The sequence below is a fragment of the Phacochoerus africanus genome, chromosome 16 (assembly GCF_016906955.1).
Source record: "Phacochoerus africanus isolate WHEZ1 chromosome 16, ROS_Pafr_v1, whole genome shotgun sequence".
NCBI lineage: Eukaryota > Metazoa > Chordata > Mammalia > Artiodactyla > Suidae > Phacochoerus > Phacochoerus africanus.
In genome coordinates this window covers 45971172-45991908 of record NC_062559.1, presented here as the reverse complement: position 1 = coordinate 45991908, position 20737 = coordinate 45971172, and the positions used below count along the sequence as shown (strand labels likewise).

Here is a 20737-nt window from a genome sequence, read left to right as displayed (position 1 = left end):
TACATGACTACTGAAATAATAAAAATCAATTTCCATTCTAATTTGAACTCTGTGTTTTAAAGCAATTGCCAAGGGGAATAAGTAAGGGACTGGTTAAGTAGCTAGTGTTTTCCAAAACGTTCAAAACCAGATGCAGCTTCTCTGGAGAGACTGCTTGAAGGCCAGTAAACAACACTTCAAAGGTAGTTAAGTTCAGATACCTGGATGAGTGCATGCTGGAAAGTTGGGTGGAGGGTCTGATGCTGTGGGAGGAAAGAGATGCCTTGCCTGTGAAGGCAAAGAGGTGCCTTGATGGAAAACGGAATTGGGGAAAAGCTGCTTAGGGCCTTGAGACTAAATGAGGTTGGAGGTGCCTGTGGAGAAAGAGAGGCTGGAAGTGTGAAGTTCCAGTGAAGCGCCTGGGAACAGAATCTCTTCGGTCATTTTACTGATGAAGAAATGGAAACAGCAGGAAAGACAAATTTCTTGCGTTTTCATTTGTTAACTTCTTTATATTTTTTTCTTGCTCCAGAGAGGAATTAATCTTAAATATAACCCTGAGTAAACGTGAAGCAGCACGATTTCACTGCTGGGACAGATAGGACTAGAAAGTGACTTTCCAAAACTTCAGCCCTTGCATTCAGTGTACGAAATCTTGCAAATCTGTTTCCGTAGAGTAGCTTTGCCGCTGGTTACCAGGTGGTGAAGACCTTTAAACTACAGCGCTAAGATATCATCCAGCAAGGAAGCATTTCCCAGAAGTCCCCAGCAGATGTCCCCCCCACCTGGCGTTGGGCAGGACTGGTCAGGTGGTCTTTTTCTGAACCAACATCCGGGCGGGGGATGAGGGTGGGGAGCGGTTGATCTGGCTGATTTATACTAGTTAGGATTTACCCTTGGGCCACAAGAGGAGGAAAGAAGCCTTAGAGGGGCTTGGGGAGGCAAGAGGAGGAAGGAGGCATGAGAGAGCGGCGGGAGCTGCAAGAAAGGCCAGAGGATTGCTGAGTGTTTGAAAGCACAGTCTCTGGAGGGAGGCACGCCTGCTTTCTCACCTAGGCACTCCATCCCTTCCTAGCCGGGTCATCCCAGGCCCCTTGCAAGGTTTGGCTAAGCCCTAGTTTCCAGGAGAGCAATAGGGTTGGTGGCAAAAATAAAATAAGCTTGGTAAAAGAGTTGGCATAATGCTGTGTGCATAATAAGCCTTCAGTAGACGTAAACTATTATTGTTATTGTCATTGTTACTAATAAAAATGACCTCGCCCTTGCTCCTCAGAAGTTCACAAGGAGTCCACGTGGTATAATGGCAGCTGTCGCAGGGCAGGAAGTGACTTCTTGTCAGAGAGTGAGTCCTCTCCTCCTTCTCTTTGGCAAAGGAAGGAGAGAGGCTCGGAAACCGCTTTTCCTTCTGCACACGACTTGCCTCCATTCCTGCATGGACGGCTCAACCAGGCCAGGGTTTGGAAAGGGTTTCTGCATGGTGATGTAGTAACGTCCTGGTGGCGGAAGGACCTGAAGGCCTGGAGAACGGGGAGCAGCAAACCCCCTCACCTGCGTGCTCAGCAGGCAAAAATGGGGCGCGGTGGTGGGAAACCAGTGGGGCCTGACCTCCTCCCTCAGGGTTCAAGGTCAGGACTCCTACGCACAGAGTACTCTTTTTCTGGCATTTCCAAACGTTCATTCCATGACAGTTAAGAGGCAGGACATTTGCATAACAGTGACGGGCAAATTTAGTAGGTTAACACTTCCCAGCCGCCCCCACCGCGCTCCTTTCCGGGTCAGGCTCCTGGCTGCGCTGCGCGGGGCGCGGGCGGGGCCGAGGGGGCGGGGCACGGGGCGCGGGCGGGGCCGAGGGGGCGGGGCGCGGGCGGGGCGGGGCGCGCGGGGCCCCGCCCGCAGCCGGCGGCGGAGCGGGAGGCAGGCGGCTGAGACGGGCGCGCCATTTGCATTCGCCCGCAGTCATTTTTATCCGCGGAGGTAATGAAGTTGTCAGCGGCGCCCCGAGTGTGGCAGAGCCTGATATTCAAATGGGCCTGCCGGGCGCCGGCCTCCCTCCCTCCCCCGCCCCCCGCGTCCCGCGAGTCCCCGGATGAGCGCTGCGCCCCGTTTCCCCCTGACAGCCGCCGGCTTTGTCTGCCGCCCGGCCCGCACCCGCACCCGCACGCTCCCTCTCTTCTTTCTCCGCTCGCCTCTTTGTCCGTGTCTCCCTCGCCTCGCACCCCTCCCGCTTTGTGTCCCTGGGGAGACTCAGCCTCAGACCCCAGCCACCCCAACCGGGCTGATGCCCGGTGACCCCACACCCCTGACTGACTGTACGTTGAGAAGGTTAGCAGAGGGGAGGGAGACCACTGTCACCCTGAGCGCGGTCCCGGCTCCTTGTCCCTATCCACCCCCTCCCCCGCCCCCAGCACCCCGGCAGCCCCTTGCTCTCCCCTTCACTTTCATCTCCAAGAAAGTGGACCTGACCCCTACAGCGTCATTTTGGCCAAAAGTCGTTCTTTCCCCTTTCTGAAGGCTTATTTGTGGTCCTTTTTAGGATTTCAAAGCCCCAAACAGATCCACCCACTGAGGCGGCTGAGAAAAGGAGTTCGGCAGGTGCAGCGCTGTCAGGAGATGAGACAAGCTAGACACACACCTGCTCTGAGACAGGTAGTTGACGGGGCACAGTGAACGTTTAAGCTGCTGGGTTTGGTTTTCTCAGGGCTCTGAAGCTTGCTGTCCACTAGGGCCGCCATTGGACACGTGTGGCTATTGAGCCGCTGAAATTTGGCTGGTCCAAATGGAGATGTGCTCTAAATGTGAGATGCAGCCTGGATTGTGAAGATTCTGAAAAAAAGCGTGTAAACTGTCTTACTAATCATTCTAAAATATTGATGGGCTATTGAAATCATATTTTGGATATTTTCGGTGAAATAAGATTTTAATTTTACATAATTAAAATCTATGAAGTCTGTTTCTTTTTACCTTTTACAAAATGTGGCCACAAAGAACATTTAAAATGACATATCTTTCCATGGGACAGTGCTGGTCTAGAGGCTTAAGACCCCAGCAGCTTTCTTCTAACCCTTTTCACCTTACTCTGCAGGTGCTTTGGAACTGGGCGGGGAGAGAGAAAAGGTTCTTGGATCTTAAACATCAAATGCCTAGGCAGTTAATTAGGAAGTAATTGGGATTATAGTGAAAACCTTGACAACACCGAGTAGGAGCAGTGGCTTAGACTGCACCAATTGGCGGTTCCTTTCCCTTTGTTCACTGTAATGAAAGACCCCACACTCCCGCCACAACCATGCAGCAATTCCATGGACTAACGGTCTGTGTGTGAAGTTGGGCCTCGAGGAGTGTTTTGTGCCTTTTAGGAGTTATTTGTTGCACGCTAAACTTGCTGACATGCCATTTAGAAGAGTGAGTACTGTGTGTGCACTGTAACAAGTATTTCATAAGTATTTTTGGTGTACATTGTTCCTCAGCGTGTGCAGGGCCCCCGAAGTGTGCATTGACACGGATGCGCTGCCAATGATCCGGGCCTGGGGGAGTCCCCGAGTGTGCATTGACTCCACACACGGCCATGGCTCCTACAGGGCTTTTATGGCGCAGCTTGCCAATGATCCATGCATTAAAGTCTCCCGGAATACACATTGACACGATAGACTGGAGTTGTTTGGGTCTACCGTGCCGATGATCCGGGGATAATTGCGGTGTCTTATGCGCTTTCATTGAGGTTGGAATGCTCATGGTCCTAATGGCAGAACCAGAACTGCCCCAGTTAAACCCCAGTGTGACTTCCTTTGTGGAGCCAGTGGCTCTTTGACCTCCTGCACGATGACACTGTGGCGTTGATAATGTTTGCTGATGTTTTAACTGACCGAATTGAGTTAGCAGTTTTTTCTTTCCCAAAAGTGCTTTTTGTAATTCAGTACCTGGATCCAGGGTTCATGTACTGATGGTTTCATCTGGTTAACCATAAGCGAAAGACCTTGGAAAGGTCATATTGAAAGTAGAAAAAGTGGTTTAGAGAGAATAAGTTTGGGAGGTGCATATGAGTTTGAGTTAATATGGAATAAATAACCTCAGTCTTAGGAAAACGTAGTTGGCTGAGCTAAAATAGAAGGTGGGTAAGAAGACGGAAGACACTTTTAGAAATCATAAAAAGTAACATATTCAATAGTAAAGTAATTCAAACACTATAGAAGTGTACGAATTTCTACTATACCATCCACTGTCACAGTTAAAAAAAATTTTTTTTGCATATTCTTTTAGTGATTTTTATACAGATACAAATATGTGTAGCTATTTTTTGTTTACACAAGTGGGATAATACCCAACATGGCTCTCCAGTGCCTTGTCTCTGTCGAACATCTCTCCTTCTCAGCACATTCAGATCTGTCCCATCCTTTCTGTAATGGTTGCATGGAATTCCAGGATATGGATGTAGCCATTAAAAATTTGTGTTATTTCAACCATCACTGCAATGAATGTCCTTATACATTTTTGCAGATTTGTGCAGACATATCCACAGGATACATTTTAGCTGTGGAAATGCTGGGACTAAGAGATGATACTTATCACCAAGCTGATAACCAAAATGATGGTGCTGCCTACATCTTGCAGTAGGTGTGTTTATTTCCCCACTCCAGGCCAACGAAGAGTTTTATCACAGGGGAGGCTTCCAGTGTGTGTGAATGAATTTTCCCACTATGTTCTCTGTACAGCTTTATGGCGAGAGCCCAGCATGGGGAGCTGTGATAAATGCGGAAGTGATAAGTGAGGAAGTCAGACTACAAAATAGGGAGTCTCATTAATCAAGATAAAAAACGATGTCATCACAAAATACAAAGATTGGTTGAATTTTGGTAATAGCTTATCAACACGGGAGAATTGGAATTAGATCACATTAATTCATCATTCAGCAAATATTTGTTGAGAAGTCGTAAGTGAATTCTCCACTGGATTGTAAGCCCCTTGAGAACAAAACCTTTGTCTTTTTAATCTCTGTAGCTTGCATAGAATTATGGAATGAGGCCTGGCCTAAAGTTTTTTTTTTTTTTTCTTTTAATTGTTGTTGTTATTGATTTACTTGTTTTAATTTGGCCATTTATTGTCTACCATATATCTGAGTCTTTCTGAAGCTGGATTTTCAAGATGGCTAACATTTAATCCTTGTTCCCAGCAGCTCATAGTGGGAGAGACAATGCAATGTAAACCAGTCTGAAAATTCACATAGTCTGTGCAAAGTGAACAACTAACTCTGGTGGAGTACTTTCCCCAGAGTCTGATGTTTGAGCTGGGTCCTGTAAGATGATTAGGAAAACTTTTCCAGACCTGCAAGGAAGGACTTTTAGAGGAAGTTACAATAAAGGAATGGAGCTTTTTGGCAATGGTGGTGAGAATGATGTACGGGGAGTGCATTGGGGGAAAGGGGACCAGAAGTGGAGGCACCACCTACTGAGAAAGGAGGCACTGAGTCAGGCGTCCAGGAGCACCAAGGGAGTGACACACAGGGAAAGAGTGGGGTTCTCACTCAGGCTCTGTCCCTGAATTGTAGTGGCTCATTTGGAAGCTGTGGTACTCCTGTAGCTTTAAAGTGTCTCATTTTTAAAATGGGATGTATAGGCTAGATAATTTGTACTTTGTTTTTTTCTTTTTAGGGCCACACCTGTGGCATACAGAATTTCCCAGGTTAGGGGTCAGATCTGGGCTACAGCTGCCAGCCTGCGCCACAGCCACAGCTCTACCACAGCTCATGGCAACTCCGGATCTTTAACCCACGGAGCGAGGCCAGGGATTGAACCCGCGCAGTCGGGTTTGTTAACCACTGAGCCACGAAGGGAACTCTCGATAATTTGTAATATTTTTTCGGTTTCAGAATTCTATGGCCTTTGAGCTGTGGGACTTGAAATTGCCTGCAAGGACTTCATCTTCTGTTCTGTGTGCCAAGAAGCACTATGTGGTATCTTGGGGTGTTCCTTTATGATGGTAGTAAATGACTGGTTATAATCTAGTGGAACTAACTACCATGGACACTTACCATGATCTCGAAGTCTGCATGTACGTTGTATCCTACCTTCCCCCTCACTGCAAAAAAAAAAAAAAAAAGGGATACTAGTGAGGATGAAGAAGAAAACAATAGCAAGCAGTAAATTTCTTTTGATAATTACTCTTCATATGCAGCTAAACCCCGTCTTTCTTGTAAATTGAACAGACATGCTTAAATGGTCTCTCTGAGGTATGTTGCAGGGTTGGATGTCAGGTGTCCTGTCGCTTGGGGTTCACATGCTGAATGAATTTCATCAGGTCCGATAAGCATGCCAACCATGGCCTTGTCTGTGGCAGAGGGAAGCATTTTAAAACTGGGCCAATGTCTGAAGAAAGAGAGAACCTTTTGGCCTATTGATTAGAGACCTTCCTCCAAGCTGATACCAGCACTCTTTGAGAATTATTACTGAGCCCCTCTGGCTCCAACGAATGAGGGACTTGGTTTAAGTCTGTGCTGACTTCCAGATGATTGAACTTTATATAATTGCCCCAATGTTTAGGCTCAAGCTTTTCCAAATTGTACTGCAGGCTATCTAGAAGCAAACAAACACAAGCAGACTGCTTGTGGGACCAAGCACATGCCACAGTAACACCTCTTGTGACTCCGCTAAGATTAGGGAATTGGGTGAAATTATTGAATTATTGAAGAACTGTATTTTTTGCCAGCTCTATTGGTCACTGTTCAGAGTCTTGAATTTTACAAATGAAAGCTAGAGATGTGAGAGGCTCTGCTGAATCCTCACAGAGTTGAGCCATCTGCCCCATGTGTTGATATTGGGGATTTCCAAAATAACTTTCTGTGAGATCATCTCATACGTGGAATCCATGGCCATGACTTCTGAGGGGGACTCCTGATTGATCCCACTTTGATTTTTTCATTGGCATGGAACAAGGCCTGGGCACTAGGAGTACATTTCTCATTTTCTCAGAAATCAGACAGCATCACAAGGTTGTTGAGAGTTGAAGAGAGAGAATTTCCATTGCCTGGGTTAGCGGGTGCCAATCCCAAGTCATTGTCAAGACTTGGGAGACATGCAGTTCTCATTCGGACAGCAGAGTCTTTGTTCAGTGATCCACTCCTGGATTCAAGGAGGAGGTAAAGATTGTTCTGGAAGAATGGTCATTGTGAAACAATGTGTCCCTTGAGTATGAGGTAGAGCAACTGGTGGCGCAGGTCATTGATGTCATCGGCTGGCAGGAAGCTTGAGTATTTCTGCACCAGTGAAGACCACTCCAAAAGTACCCATCTGGGGCCTGTGAGCACCAGGTGAGTGTAATGCTGGTTGTTAGTTCCTGACTGGTAAGCTACTAAAAAGCTACTCTAAAAAATTTCATGGCCATTTACCAAGACGATTGAGACTGACTTCACAATAGCATATAGCTGCTGTTTCTGGAGCTGTGTTGTGATTGTGGAGTTTGGATCCTTTTTGGGGAAACATGGGAAGGAACAAAATCATATCACTCACAGTTCATTTTCAAAATTCTTATGTGATTATGATCTAGTGAAGTAACTGGACTGTATCTAGGTGCTCAATAACAACCGATCAAATGACTAAAGAAGGAAGGAATGACCTACTGTTAGATAAACAATGAAAAGATAACAGTACAATATAGTACAATAATACCTACATATGAGGACAGAAATGACCACAGGCTTCAATGTGTGGGTGATAGGACCTAACTGTCACTGAAAGATGAAAAAAGAGAAAAAAAACAGTCAATTTCTGAGGTCTTCACAGCCTTTGAAAAACCCAATTATAGGAAGATCTCTCAAAGGAGAAAGCATTTAGGTCTAGACATGTCATCGTTGACTTGAAATCTTAAGTTTCTAATCCAACGAGATAGCTTTGGATAAACCACACATTCCTAGTGAACTGTACTAGTGTCTCAATACTTCAAGTCTCTGAAGCTCCTAGTACTGAAGTGAAGACTGAGGAGGGAAAGAGGACCCCACTGAAACTTGTAAAGGTTATTCCAAGTTCATGCAAAAAAAATCTGATTGTCAGGATACAGCAGGAAAGTTCCAATAAAGAATCAATTTTTTTTTTTCACCATAGAAAACATGTGGCACCTCCAGTAAATGAAATTCATACTGCACAGAGAAGATAAAATTCCTGTAGAGTCATTTAACTGGGAGGACAGACCTCCCATTCTTCACACTATGGAGCTGTGGAGCATTTAGTGTCAGACCCGAGAACTGTTTTCCTGGCATAAAATGTAAGCCATCTTGAGGATAAAACCCAGACAGCAAGTTTCATTTGGCACCAACATTGTAACATCAGATCTTAAGGGGCCACCAAAGCCACCAGACAGAGAAAGCAGTTCTTCAGTGGCCTTAGGAAGCACTGGATGTTTCTGTACCTCCTGGTAAATTCAGAGATAGTCTCTGAGTGTATTTTTTTGCTGCTTAAAATGTTCTGTGACTGGATAAGCTACTACAACAGTTTTCAAAGTGAGTTTAGCAGACAAAAACACACCAAAATGCTTGTTAAATTTTAAAGGCAAATTCCTCCACTCTTGAAATCAGCAATAAAACCTTCCTGGGTTATTCTTAAGAACATCCAGCTTTTGAGACCCTCTGTGGTTAGGGTTGCAGTGGTGTGATCTAAAGTAATTGGTTGGTTCCTTTAAATACTGAATGTTATATGCTGGAGGAAATAGGCATGGTTAAACAAGTATTTCCTTTAAAAATAAAAATGGCTTTATTATTTTTTCTTAATAGAAAAATAGTATGTGCTCATTGCAAAAAAAAAAAAAAAAATCAGGCCGTGTTGGAAAATATAAAGAAAAAAGTATCTTATATATTCTTTTTACATTAGTGATATTAACCCTAAAAATCATATTTGTTGCAAGTATTTTTGTTTGTCATTTGCCTTTTTCAAAAAAATTACAGGGGGTCTTAATTTTTTACAAAATAAAATTTATCAGGTTTTCCCCTTTTCATTTCTGGCCTTTAACTCATAAGAAAGGCTGCCATTTTCCCTGGACAATAAAAATCTTCATCTTTTTCTCGCCTATTACTTTACAGTTCTACTTTTTACATTTCAATTGTTGATCCCTCTGGAATTTAACTCAGTATAAAGGATGAGCCTGGGATCCAACTTTATTTATTTTTTTCCAAATGGTTAGTTAGTTTTTTTAGATCATTTCTTGAATAATTTATCTTATTCCCGCTGATAGAAGAAGCCACTTTTATTATGTACTAAATGTCCATATATGCTTTCTGGGCTCTACCATGGTCGTTTGATCACTCTGTGTTTTTGTGCCAGGACCACACATTTTAATATCTCATTACTGTTCATTTTTAGAATTTCCCTGGCTATGCTTGAATGTTTATTCTTCCAGATGAACTTTAGAATCATTTTTCAAAGTTTCAAAAAAATCCTGTTGGGATTTTTTGTTAGAATTGCATTTAATTTATAGATTAATTTGGAGGAGAGAATTGGCTTCTTCGCAATTCTGAGTCTTACATGAGAATGAGATATGATTTCCCAATTGTTCAAGCCTTTGTTTGAATGTCCGTGTGTGTGTGTGTGTGTGTGTGTGTGTGTATCATAAACAGATTTTGCCTTTTTCCTGTAAAGCTAATTTTGGGTATTTTATAGGGTTTTGTTGGTTTTATGATTAACCACACAGTGCTTAAAGAAGCTACCCTGTGATGTAGGGTATAAGCTTGGAGCTAAGAGGGCTGTTTTAGGGGGTTGGTATGCAATAGGAGCTGGTGTTTTCGATACAAACCCATGTGGATCTTTGATATATCTTCCAGATGGATGCTTTGTGTAGAGTCTCCTCTCTAAGCTTCTTTTCTCATCTGTAAAGTAGAAACCTTGCAGGAGTTTGTAAGCATCAGTGGTAATACTTGAGTTACCTAATGTAAGACCTTAGCACTTACTGAGTCCTCAGGTGTGGGAGCTGTTTGAGGGCCAGGCTGAAGAGTTCATTTCAAAGTTCCTTACAAGGTTGAGATTCCTTGAAGCTTTCAAAAACATATTTGTATCCAGCAGATTTTGTAAAAATTGCTCTCAATTAAAGCGCTGTTTCTAATAGCCTTCCCTCCCCACCCCCTTCCTCCCATGATAGAAATATTTGATGTGAATGAGAGCAAGCTCATCCAGTGTCTGGCTCTGAGCACCATCATTGCCGAAGGCTTCAGGCTCAGCCGCATCACGATGGGAGGCCTGGTTCTTTCTTCTGACACTGTTAATTAATGGTTGCTTGGGGAATTTGGGGATGGGATTCACTGTGTTAACGGCTTAGAAAAATACATCTGAGGTGCAAATAACATTTGGAGCACCCACTTAAGAATGATTTGCCACATATAGGAGAGCCTAAAGAAGGCTTTCACAAACAGGGATCTTCAGCTCAACCGGTAGTTAGCCCCACATTCTTAATGGCCTAATCACCAACATAACCGATTCAGCATAATGGCCTTTTAATACTGAAACAATTACTTTGGATAATAAAATAACACTTTTAATTTGCTTGACACCAGATTTGACCTACGTGGATGATGTGATGGTGAGGTGAGGGGAAAGAGAGTCTTTTGAGTTCTAAATACATTATGCAGTGATAGCACATAATGCACCTGATGTACCTCAGGCCTGACATGCTTTAGATGGCTTGGCGGAAAAATGCAGCCGTGGTGAGAATCTGCTTTGGAATTTAACAAATACTTCACAATTTATGTGTTGATTTCCACAAGTTTCCTTAGGAAGAAATAGTCAAACCTTGAAGTTGATCCCCTTTGATTAAACTTGTTCATTTTGAACACCTGCTGGGGGAAGTGCTTTGGGGCGATACCATCAGAAAATTTTTGTTGATTAAAAAATAATGCTGTGTCCTGGAAGGAAAATGTAAATGAATTCATTGCTCCACTATAGTCATGTCCTTATATCTGTCTTTTAGATACTGTAAACTGTTTGTATTTGGTTCTTTTTTTTTTTTTTAATTTAAAATTTCATCAGTATTTTCAGGGAATTCCCTTGGTGTCTCAGTGGTTAAAGAACCCGACTAGGATCCATGGGGATTTGGGTTCTCTCTCTGGTCTCAGATGCTCAGTGGGTTAAGGACCCAGCATTGCCGTGTGCTGTGGCGTAGGCTGGAGGCTACAGCTCCAATTCAAGCCCTAGCCTGGGAACCTCCATATGCTGCAGGTGCAGCCCTAAAATAGCAAAAAAACAAACAAACAAAAAACCCCAAAAAACCAAAAAAATTTCATCAGTATTTTCAAATTCTTTTGGGAGGTAGGTAAGTTTTAAATCCTAAATGGTTCAACATTCTCTTCATATATATACCTCCTAAAGTGGGTGAGCAAGGCAGCCATCTATATTTTTGGTTTCATGGTTTGTTGGTGTCCCCCAGGGCACTTATTCTTTTCCATCTGAAAGGAGAAGAGCTGGGACCAAGCTTGTTGCACCAGTCGCATCTCTTGCCTGATTGAAATGTGACAGTTAATTTTTGTCAGCTAACCATGTCTCCCACTAAAAGGCAAATGCTCCCTAGGAAATATTAGGAGTTATCAGTCATTTACTCCTTAGTGAGTATGAGTTTATAACATTTCTTAAGTTAAGGAGCTACAACTTATCTTTCCATATGCTAAAGGAAAAAATAATACTAGTCACTAGCTAAAATAATCTACCAAATAACAATTAAGGACAAGATATTTTATAAAGTCCTTTCTTGATAGCAGATTTTGATGTGCTGGAGATGGGATCATATTCTATATACAATTTTGCGTGTTAATCTTTTCTATTTAACATTGTATCTACCTCTCCAATGGCTGTATACGGTTCTACTGAATGGCTTCACCAGAATTATTTTTCTGTTCTACTATTAGATAACTACATCTTATCAGCTTATAATATGCGTTTAGGTCTGTGAGCTACCTTTTTATAAATGTTTCTGCTTCCTTTTATTTCATTATTTTTTTCCCCTTTTTTATTTGGGTCTTTAAATCCAGATGAGAGGGCTTTCCTCTCTGAGATGTTCCGGATACGAACACTCATCACTGTTAAGTGACCGTCTGGCCTTTTGAGGACTAGGGGCTGCAGATTAAGTGTCCTGGATCAGTGCTGTGGACCAGTGCCTGTCCTGAACTATCTGCTGTTGCTCCACAATGAGACAATATGGCAGCTGAGAGGAAGTGTTAAGAATTAAAACCTCCACGGTGATTTAACATTGCCGCGCCATCAGGAGGTAGTCAGAGGATGGTCTTGTAGGATATAGTGTGGGTTGAGTTATGCGTCATATGTAGTGGAGCTCCACAGGTATAGCAGAACTTGACATTTGGCCCATGGCAGATTGGACAAGACAAAACAAGCCAACAAACCAGTCCTTACCTTGAGATGGGCTGAGAAGCACTCACTGTCTAGGACAGAGTGGAGAATACAAGCACAGAGGGCCTTGAAGTTCCATAAACCCTCATAGAGGGGAGTGTGGACTGGTGGTTAAAAAACAGACTTGGTTCAAATCCCTGTTCTGCTCCTTACTTTCTGAGACTTTTGACAAAGGACTAAACCACTTTATGCTCTGGTTTCCTCATCTGTAAGAACAAGAATAGTAATAGAATTAACTCTGTAATATGGTCCTACAGAGAAAAGACTTAGTACACTGCCTGGCATATGTCAAATGCTCAATAAATGGAAGCCTCCATCATTATGTCACTAACTAGCGCCCCAGGCAGAAAATTCTGGAAAGATTCCTTTGTGCATTATTATAGCAAAACACATGGCCCTCAAATGAAGCCGCACTCCTCCTCCCACACCCCTCCCTTTTGTCAGCCTATCTGTGATCGCAGAACTGTTTGTGTTTATCTTCTACAGAGGGTGGGGCCACTTCCCTTACAGGGCAGCCTGGATCACAGCTGACAGGCCAGGAAATCACAGACCCTTTGGAGCTCTCATCTCCGTTCCTTCCTGCACTGTCACCAACCCATCAAAACTCTGAGTGTTTATCTCACAGTTGCCAGACATCCATCTGTTCAGGATTGTTCTGATTTTACTGCCTTGTCCTGTTTACAGTCCTTGCAGTGCACACAATAGCCTGTGTTGGTACCAGGTAGTGACATGCATCCGTGATGTGTCCATCTGCCGGACACCAGGATCTGGTGTGTCTCTAGTTCTGCTGCTCCTGTTGACCCAAGACACCCTGAAGGCTTGATGTAGCAGGAGAGCTGAAAGAGTATCAGAATTGGTGTTGAAGATCTGGATTCTTATCGTGGCTCTGTCACATATGATGAACCCCGACATGCTCATCTGTAAATTGGGGCCATAACACTAAGCTCACCTTGCAGCTGTGGTGCTGAATGAGATGGCCTTTAAAAAGTGTTCTGATGCATAACAAGTGCAACTTTCCTCCCAGCCTTCCAATATTAGATGCCTTTTTTCTTCCATTTTGGGCTGTGCTGAGCATAGAAGGCATCACACAAAGTGAATTCTCACTAGAACATATGTTCATAAGGGCACAGATTTGTCTATTTTATTTATTGCTCTATGTTCAAGATGGAGAATAATGCCTGGGGATAGTGGATGCTCAATATATGTTGAACAAATTAATTAAATTGAATTAGAGTCACATTTCCTGCTGTTTCTTTTAGGGTACTTTCAGCATCGAGCAACAGAAAACCTTGAGTCAACTTGCTAACCTGGTAAGGACACCTCATAAATCCTACAGCTAGAAGTTTGGAAGAAGCGAAATTCTGTGGTTAGTTAATTTGATGGCTCACCTACGTATGCCTGGCCCAGGTCCTTCTCATCTTTCTGCTCTGTGCTTTTCAGCCTAGCTGATTTTATAGGTGCAAATGGCTGCTGCTGTTCCGGACATCACATCTAGACATAGCAATAGCCAACAGACATGGAAGAGCCTCTCTCATCCTTGTATAGCTTTTCATACAGAAGCTCAAATCCTTCGGCTGCCTTTTGCTGGAAACCCATCAGCTGACATTTGCTCACATGCACTTACCAAAACCAGTCGCTGGAGATTAGTTAGGTTAATCCTGAGTTCTGTGTGGGAGGGGTAGGTACCCGAACAGATTCTGGCTTCTGCCTAAAAGGAAGACCAGACAGAGGGCAGCCAGCTGTGTAGCATAGACTTACCCTTTAGAGTTAAAAAAAAAAAAAAAAAAAGGCTAAAATTAATTAAAGTGCATGTGCAAGTAAGTGTTTATGTCATATGCAAATGAAGGGCTGGAGCTAATAAGTGAAGAGAGAATTGCATGTTGGGAGTTGGAAGAACATGGCCTACCCAGCTGCCTGATTCAGGTACAAATATGTTTAGGACTGCCAGTGGCTATGACAAAGGGGGTGCTTAAATGCAAGATGAAGGGAGCAGGATACATTTGGCAGTGTTGCAGTTCCTCTTAGATTAGTTTAGAGATGCAGACCCACTGTTATTGTGGCAGTATAATCTCACTAATGCATCCTCCATTAATTCAAAGCATGCACTAGCTCACTTGGCCAGGCTAGTATTTACTCTGGTATTTTCAAGGGAGAAATGGTTCGCAAAGAAAATGAATAGTCCAAGTAGGAGTATAGGGAATGTGTTAAATTATTTCTCTGGAATATACAGCCTCTTAATATTTGTCTATTTAAGCAGGTCTTTGAAACTTAGACTTGACACATTTAATGACTTGTGGTTAAAGGCACAAGATGTATTTGGAATTAACCAAACCAGTATATTCTGAAATAGTTTGTAATGCAAATTCTCTTAATTCGGCCATTGCCCTCCTGCAGTTAGATTGGATTTGTGGGGTTTTCTTGTGTCCTCAGATCTCAGGTACTTACTGGTCATCAGACCACAGGAAGCCAGCTCTTATTTCTGGTGCTGCTACTGTGATGTTGCTAAGGGTCAGTGGTGGGCCCCCATTTAGTGGAAGCCATAGAAGGCAGCCAGGCTTCCTGGTGTTCAAATCCTAGTGTGCCTGCTTGTTACCTGTGGGACTTTAGGTAGTTATACTCTCCATGGCTTGTTTTCTGCGTCTGTAAAATGGGAAACGTAATACCTCGCCTGTAATGTTGCTGTGATGAAGACATGAATTAGCCTATGTAAAGTTCCTATAATAGTGCCTGGCTTACAGTAAGGATGAAAATGTTTGCTATTTATTAGCATACATCAAATATACGAACTCAGCCCAGACTGAGTCATTTGTATTACCGTGTAAAGGACAATGTTTGATGAATTACAAGTCACTTTCTTTCCAGGACCCTCAGTGCAGGAGTATGGCTTTGATAGAGCAGCCACATCATAGCTGGGTGAATGTTTCTATGTATTGCAACACATTTTCATGCTTTCCTATGCAGTGTATACTGATGGGCATTCACCTTTGCCTCCTACTGAGTTAAACCTAGTAGACACTGAATCTATAGTCCCAGCAATCCACTAAGATGAAAATTCTTATTTACGGTTGAACCTAAACCTAAATAAGTGACTAGTTGACTTAGTTTTTGTTATCTGTTTAGAAACCATCATTTCTTTGCTATGAGAGCCAGAAAAAAAATGCATTGACTGGAAACCTATTTGGACATGTTCAAGTAAAATTCTCCAGCTTGAATTATCTTAAAAGAGGTTAGGATGCATCTGAATTTGCTAATGAATTGAGTCATCCTCTATTTGTGTTCTTGGATCTGAGACTTTAACACTCTGCTCAGGTTGTTGATCTAGTGTGGGTATGTGAGTCACACGTTGTTGAGTTATCTCCTCATACATTTGACTGGCTTGAAGCTTATGGGCAGTAGAGAGATGCTTTATCTCCTGTATTCAAGCTGGGAGTAAAAGGAAAGGATTGACTTCTGGTCAGTTCCTGGAATTCGTTCTACCCATCCATGCAGCAGAAATTGTCTCGTTTTAGGTTCTGGCTTAGTCTGCAGTAGGAAATCAGTCACACACAACACCATTTTTGGTGCTTCTACACCAAACTCTCTGGGAAAAGCCAGGAGCTCAGGGTCTTGGGAAAACATGGGAATGAAGGCTCATTTCCAGCTTAGCATGGCTCTCTGGCTCTCTGTGAATTGATCCTTTTATTGACCCTTTCCTGGGTGAATCTGGAAGCAGGGTACGCTCAAGCTCTTGCCTCCCAAGTTATAGTGCCCCCAAATTCTGATCTTATCTTCCTGTCCGCTGTAGACCTTTCATGCTTTCCTATGGTGCTTATCACAAAATTAGTTGTCCTTTGTGTCTCTTTTCCTGAACATTTGCAGGAATGAGTCAGATTCTCTTGTAATATATGAGTGGCTTGGAGGAAAAAGCTGTTATTTTAAGAGCTAGCCAGGAATTCCTTTTAAGGGAGGAGACTGTCTACCACCTTAATGGAAGCGTGTTTGGCTATGAAGATAAGGCCCCCAGGAGATAGTCTGGACAGCCTGGAGCTAGGCTAAAGAGATAGCAAATTGCTTGGTAGAAGTTTCCTGGAATTTGGGAATGGGGGAAAGCAGAGGAGAAAGAAGAGAGGAGAGGGATGAAATAAGGGGGAAGGCAAGATGGCGGCAAGTGATGGAACCTGATGAGAGACTTTTTTTTAACATTTAAAAAATATAGTTGACTTACAATGTTCTGTCAATTTCTGCTGTACAGCAAAGTGACAGAACATCCACCTACACATTCCTATGTATTCTTTTTTTCCGCAGTGTCCTCCATCATGTTCCATCACAAGTGATTAGTATGGTTCCCTGTGGTATGCAGTAGGCCCTCTGCTTCTCTACTCCAAATGCAAGAGTTTACATCTACTAACCCAAACTCGCAGTGCATCCCACTCCCTCCCACGCAGCAACCACAAGTCTGTTCTCCATGTCCAGGAATTTGTTTCTTTTCTGTAGATAGGTTCATGTGCACTGTATATTGGATTCCAGAGGTAAGTGATATCATACGGTATTTGTCTTTTCTTTTGAGGAAAAAGAAAGTCTCCTCCACACAAATACTTTATTGGAATTGTGCTCTTGCAGAAATCAAGTAAAAGGGTTACCTTCAGAGTGTAGGGTGGCTTGGGGCAGCCGTAAGAGATGAGAGATGGTGAAATTAAGAATTCATCCCATGGAAGTCACTGGGGAGAGAGAAGTGTCTGTGAGAATATGAACTCTCAGGAATTCTCAGAAATCTAGGGGAGAATCTTGGACTTTCCACCGGATGAAAGTTGGAGACTTGAGTGTTTTTATTTAAATCTCAAAGGCGGGAGTGACCTCAGCTGACAGCCTGGTTACATATATCTGTACCAGGGACAAGAAGTGTTGCAGAATTAAAGAATTTTTGGACTACTGCTACAGAAATGAATAAACCTTGAAGTAAATTATATGACTTATGTGTCTCATAAAAAGAAAAGCATATCACTAGCATTTTTAAAAGTTATTTTGAAGGATTTCTTTATTCTAATGGATAGAGATTGTCTTTGGATAATATAAATATTCGAGAGATTTAATGAAGTTATATGAAGCCATGTAGACATTAGTTAGAGCTCTGTAATTAGAATTATCATTATAGTAGCTTCCTACTGCAAAATAGAGGGCAATATGTCAATATTTCAGGTTTACTGTGCTGTTAGAACACAGTACCTGCTGCATTTTCATATACCATGGCTTTAATAATTCTTCCTGAATAACCATTTTGATGGATATTTAATAGTTTTTTAATTAATGTTGGCTTGAAAGCCGTTTGTATTTGTGCTCATCCCCATCCTCCTCCTCTCACAAGTGAGCGGTCTGTCTCCTTCCTGTGCCCAGAGCCACCCAAACCGATGATGACACCGAATCCAATCAGAAAAGCAGCATAAAGATGAAAGGTCTTACCAATGAGAAGTGAACTTGCTAAAGTACACCTTTCAATGAATTTGGACAAAACTGAAAAATGTTGTTGATATCAGATCCTTAGGCTGATTACTGAAGCGTTCGATTTTTCAGTATGTCAATTCATCACTGTCTACCTGGTTATTTTTAACACTTTCTCCTGTTTGCAGCGTGTCTGCTGAGATAGGCAGTCGCTGTCACATGATATCTGCCTCGCAGGAAGGTCAGTAGACCATTTGGGAGGCCGCGGTTTCTGTCCCCCCAGCTGCCTCGGTTCTTTCTCAGGTAGTGCTGACAGCCGATGGAGCCTCACTGTCTTGCAGCATCTAAAATATTAATAAGATTAAGGCTTTTATCCTTCAAACAGTTGAGCCTTTCCGTTTAGAGGCTCTGCAAAATGTCTAACCCGCTAATTTATAACGCTGGCTCTCCAGGAAGATCTGCCACCACTTATAGGTACCCAAACACCACTTTATACCAGTGTCCTTCCTTTTCACTTCGTGGAAGTGCTGGTTTACATTTTAAATCACTCACATCTTTCAGAGACACTTGGATGAGTTTAATTCCATTTGGAGATGAGAGGTCTTGGGGTGCGTTTTAATAAATATTTGATGGGAATGCTAGCCCTGGGGGTTGTACTCATTTACAAATTAGAGATGGCATCTCTGAGGCAAGCTTAACGTTGTGGAAGAAGCGGTGTTCATAAATGTACCCAGCAATCTCATGGCTGGTGTTCCCTCTACTTTTCTGAACACAGTAGTTATCCACGCTTCCATTTTTAGAAACAGTGATTAAATTGCAGAGCGCTGCTGTGTGATACCAATTAAACTACCCATTGTCTGATCAACAGACTTTTTTTTTTTTTCTTAAATGGAAAGCAAAATCTACTTTTCTGCATATATCCTGCAAAAAATATACATATAGTCTGGCATGCAATTTAGATCATTTTAAAAGAGAGTAAATGCATTAGCTTAGATATCCCATCCCAGTTGGGCAATGAGCATCAATTTTGTTAATTTAGAATTTTAGACTCTGTAAATTTATAGTACAATTACAATTTACTTCATATGGAAGTGGGTCTTTATACTCCATGCCACCATTAGGAAAATGGTCACTTTTATTATTTGCTGACAATTTCAAAAGCAGATGAATTTTAGAGGAGGAGTTACCATTTCTTTCTTTTTTTTTTGCGTTGAAATTTCTCATTGAATATCAGTTGTTTGTCAGCAGAATGCAACTGTGAAGACTTTTGATTTCAATCTTTATTTTTATTTTTCTTCTTTTTCTTTTTTCTTTTAAAGAAAAAGCCAATTCATCAGGTAGGAAAAGACTGCCTTTTGCAGTCTCAGGTCCTGCCAGAGACAAATGACTGTAAAAATTTAAAATCAATCATTAACAGATTAGCTGTTGGTCCAAAGTAAATAGCAATCAGCTTATTAGGCATCAGGCAGAGTGAGATAAAGGGGAAGAATTATTGAAAATGAGGATGTTGTCTGGGGCCCTGCTGGTGGGGTAGCAGGCGGGGAGGTCATTTCTTTGTGACTCTAATTACAAATGGAAAAAACAAGGTAGCTGACAGAATAAGTTGAGCCCCTGGGTGTGTTAAACAGAGTCCGTGGTTTTCTATTCCATGTCATGGCTTTATTCACCTCGATTAGCATGGGAGCCGAGTGTGCTCCCTGGTTGTTCTCTTTGCCTTCTGAGCAGGATCAGTCAACTGCTGTTCACTTGACTCTGCAAAGGAGCCCAGAAATTGTGACTGAGATGCCTTCGTTTCAGGAACTGGACCTTTCTTACCCCTTTGTACACTTAGTTCAAATCTCATTATTGGATAAGTTGAGGTTGAGAAGACAAGGGATGGTTCATTAGCTGCTTCCCTCTAGGTTCAGGTGTGAGCTACCATTTGGCAAATGCCACAGTCATACTTGTTGCAAGCATCCACTGTTAGATACTCAAATCAGCAGGCCAAGGTTTGAGGCAAAATGGGATATTTGTACAGTCGCAAAGTATCTTTCTCAAGATATTTATTAGTGTCAAAGGAGACACAGTGACTTTCCAGTGGTGAAACCTAGCGGATACCCCCGTAAGCTTAGCCTTAGGTCAAGGCTAACATCACGGTAATGAGGCGGTTCCCCCCGACCTCTATCCCAACGAGGCACTGAGAAGGACGCAACCTCGTGGTATTCTTCCTAAAAATGCATAACCCCCCCCCCCAACTATGAAAAGACATCAGACAAACCCATTCTGAAAAATAACCAGCGATCTTCGAGAGTGTCAATGACGTGAATGCTCAGGAAGACTGGAACTGTCGTGAATTTGAAGGGACTGAGGATACAGAACACGGTGGGATTCTGGGTTGGATGCTAGGACAGAAAGAGGACATTAGTAGAAAAACTGGTGAAATCCAAATAAATGTTAACACTAAGGGAAGCTGGGAGAAGGGAATATAGGAAAAGGGAATATAGGAACTGTCTGTACTATTTTGGCAGCTTTTCTGTAAGTCTAAAATTATTCCAAAAAAAAAAAAAGTTATATAAAGAAAGGAATGATGGCGTTCCTGCTGTGGTGAAGTGGGTTAGGTTTCCAACTGCAGCAGCTCAGGTCACTGCGGAGGCGCGGGTTCCATCCCAGGCATTGTGCAGTGGGTTAAAGGATCTGGCATTGCTGCAGCTGCCGTGTGGGTCCACAACTGCCTGGGAACTTTCATATGCCATGAATGTGGCCATTAAAAAAAAAAAAAAAAAAAAAGGAATGATGCACTGAAAGGAAAAACAAATTTGCCTGAGCTCCAGAAACTTCCACTGGAGAATCCAGCTTGATGTCTGGGCCAGTTTTAGCTTTTGTTCATAGTTGTGCGTTATTTTGGCCAAAGCTGGAATGTACCATTGCTTTCAATGGAAAAAAAGTAAAGTAATGCTTTTGCGTAGGCCCTTCTTTACAGTTTCTTATTGGGAATAACA

General features: G+C 42.6%; 1 long non-coding RNA gene across 3 annotated transcripts in view; it reads left to right on the top strand.

Annotated features, from left to right (window-relative positions):
- The first annotated feature begins 1874 nt into the window (after positions 1–1874).
- Positions 1875–20737, top strand: part of LOC125117612 (uncharacterized) — a 150736-nt gene continuing 131873 nt past the window's right edge. For 2 of the 3 annotated variants that reach the window (XR_007132664.1, XR_007132662.1), the window contains exons 1-3: positions 1875–1953; positions 2513–2625; positions 13604–13654. This is a non-coding gene — a long non-coding RNA (uncharacterized LOC125117612). Of the gene's footprint in view, positions 1954–2084; positions 2302–2512; positions 2626–13603; positions 13655–20737 lie in introns of those variants that run through there. The other variant, XR_007132663.1, reaches the window with a different exon arrangement.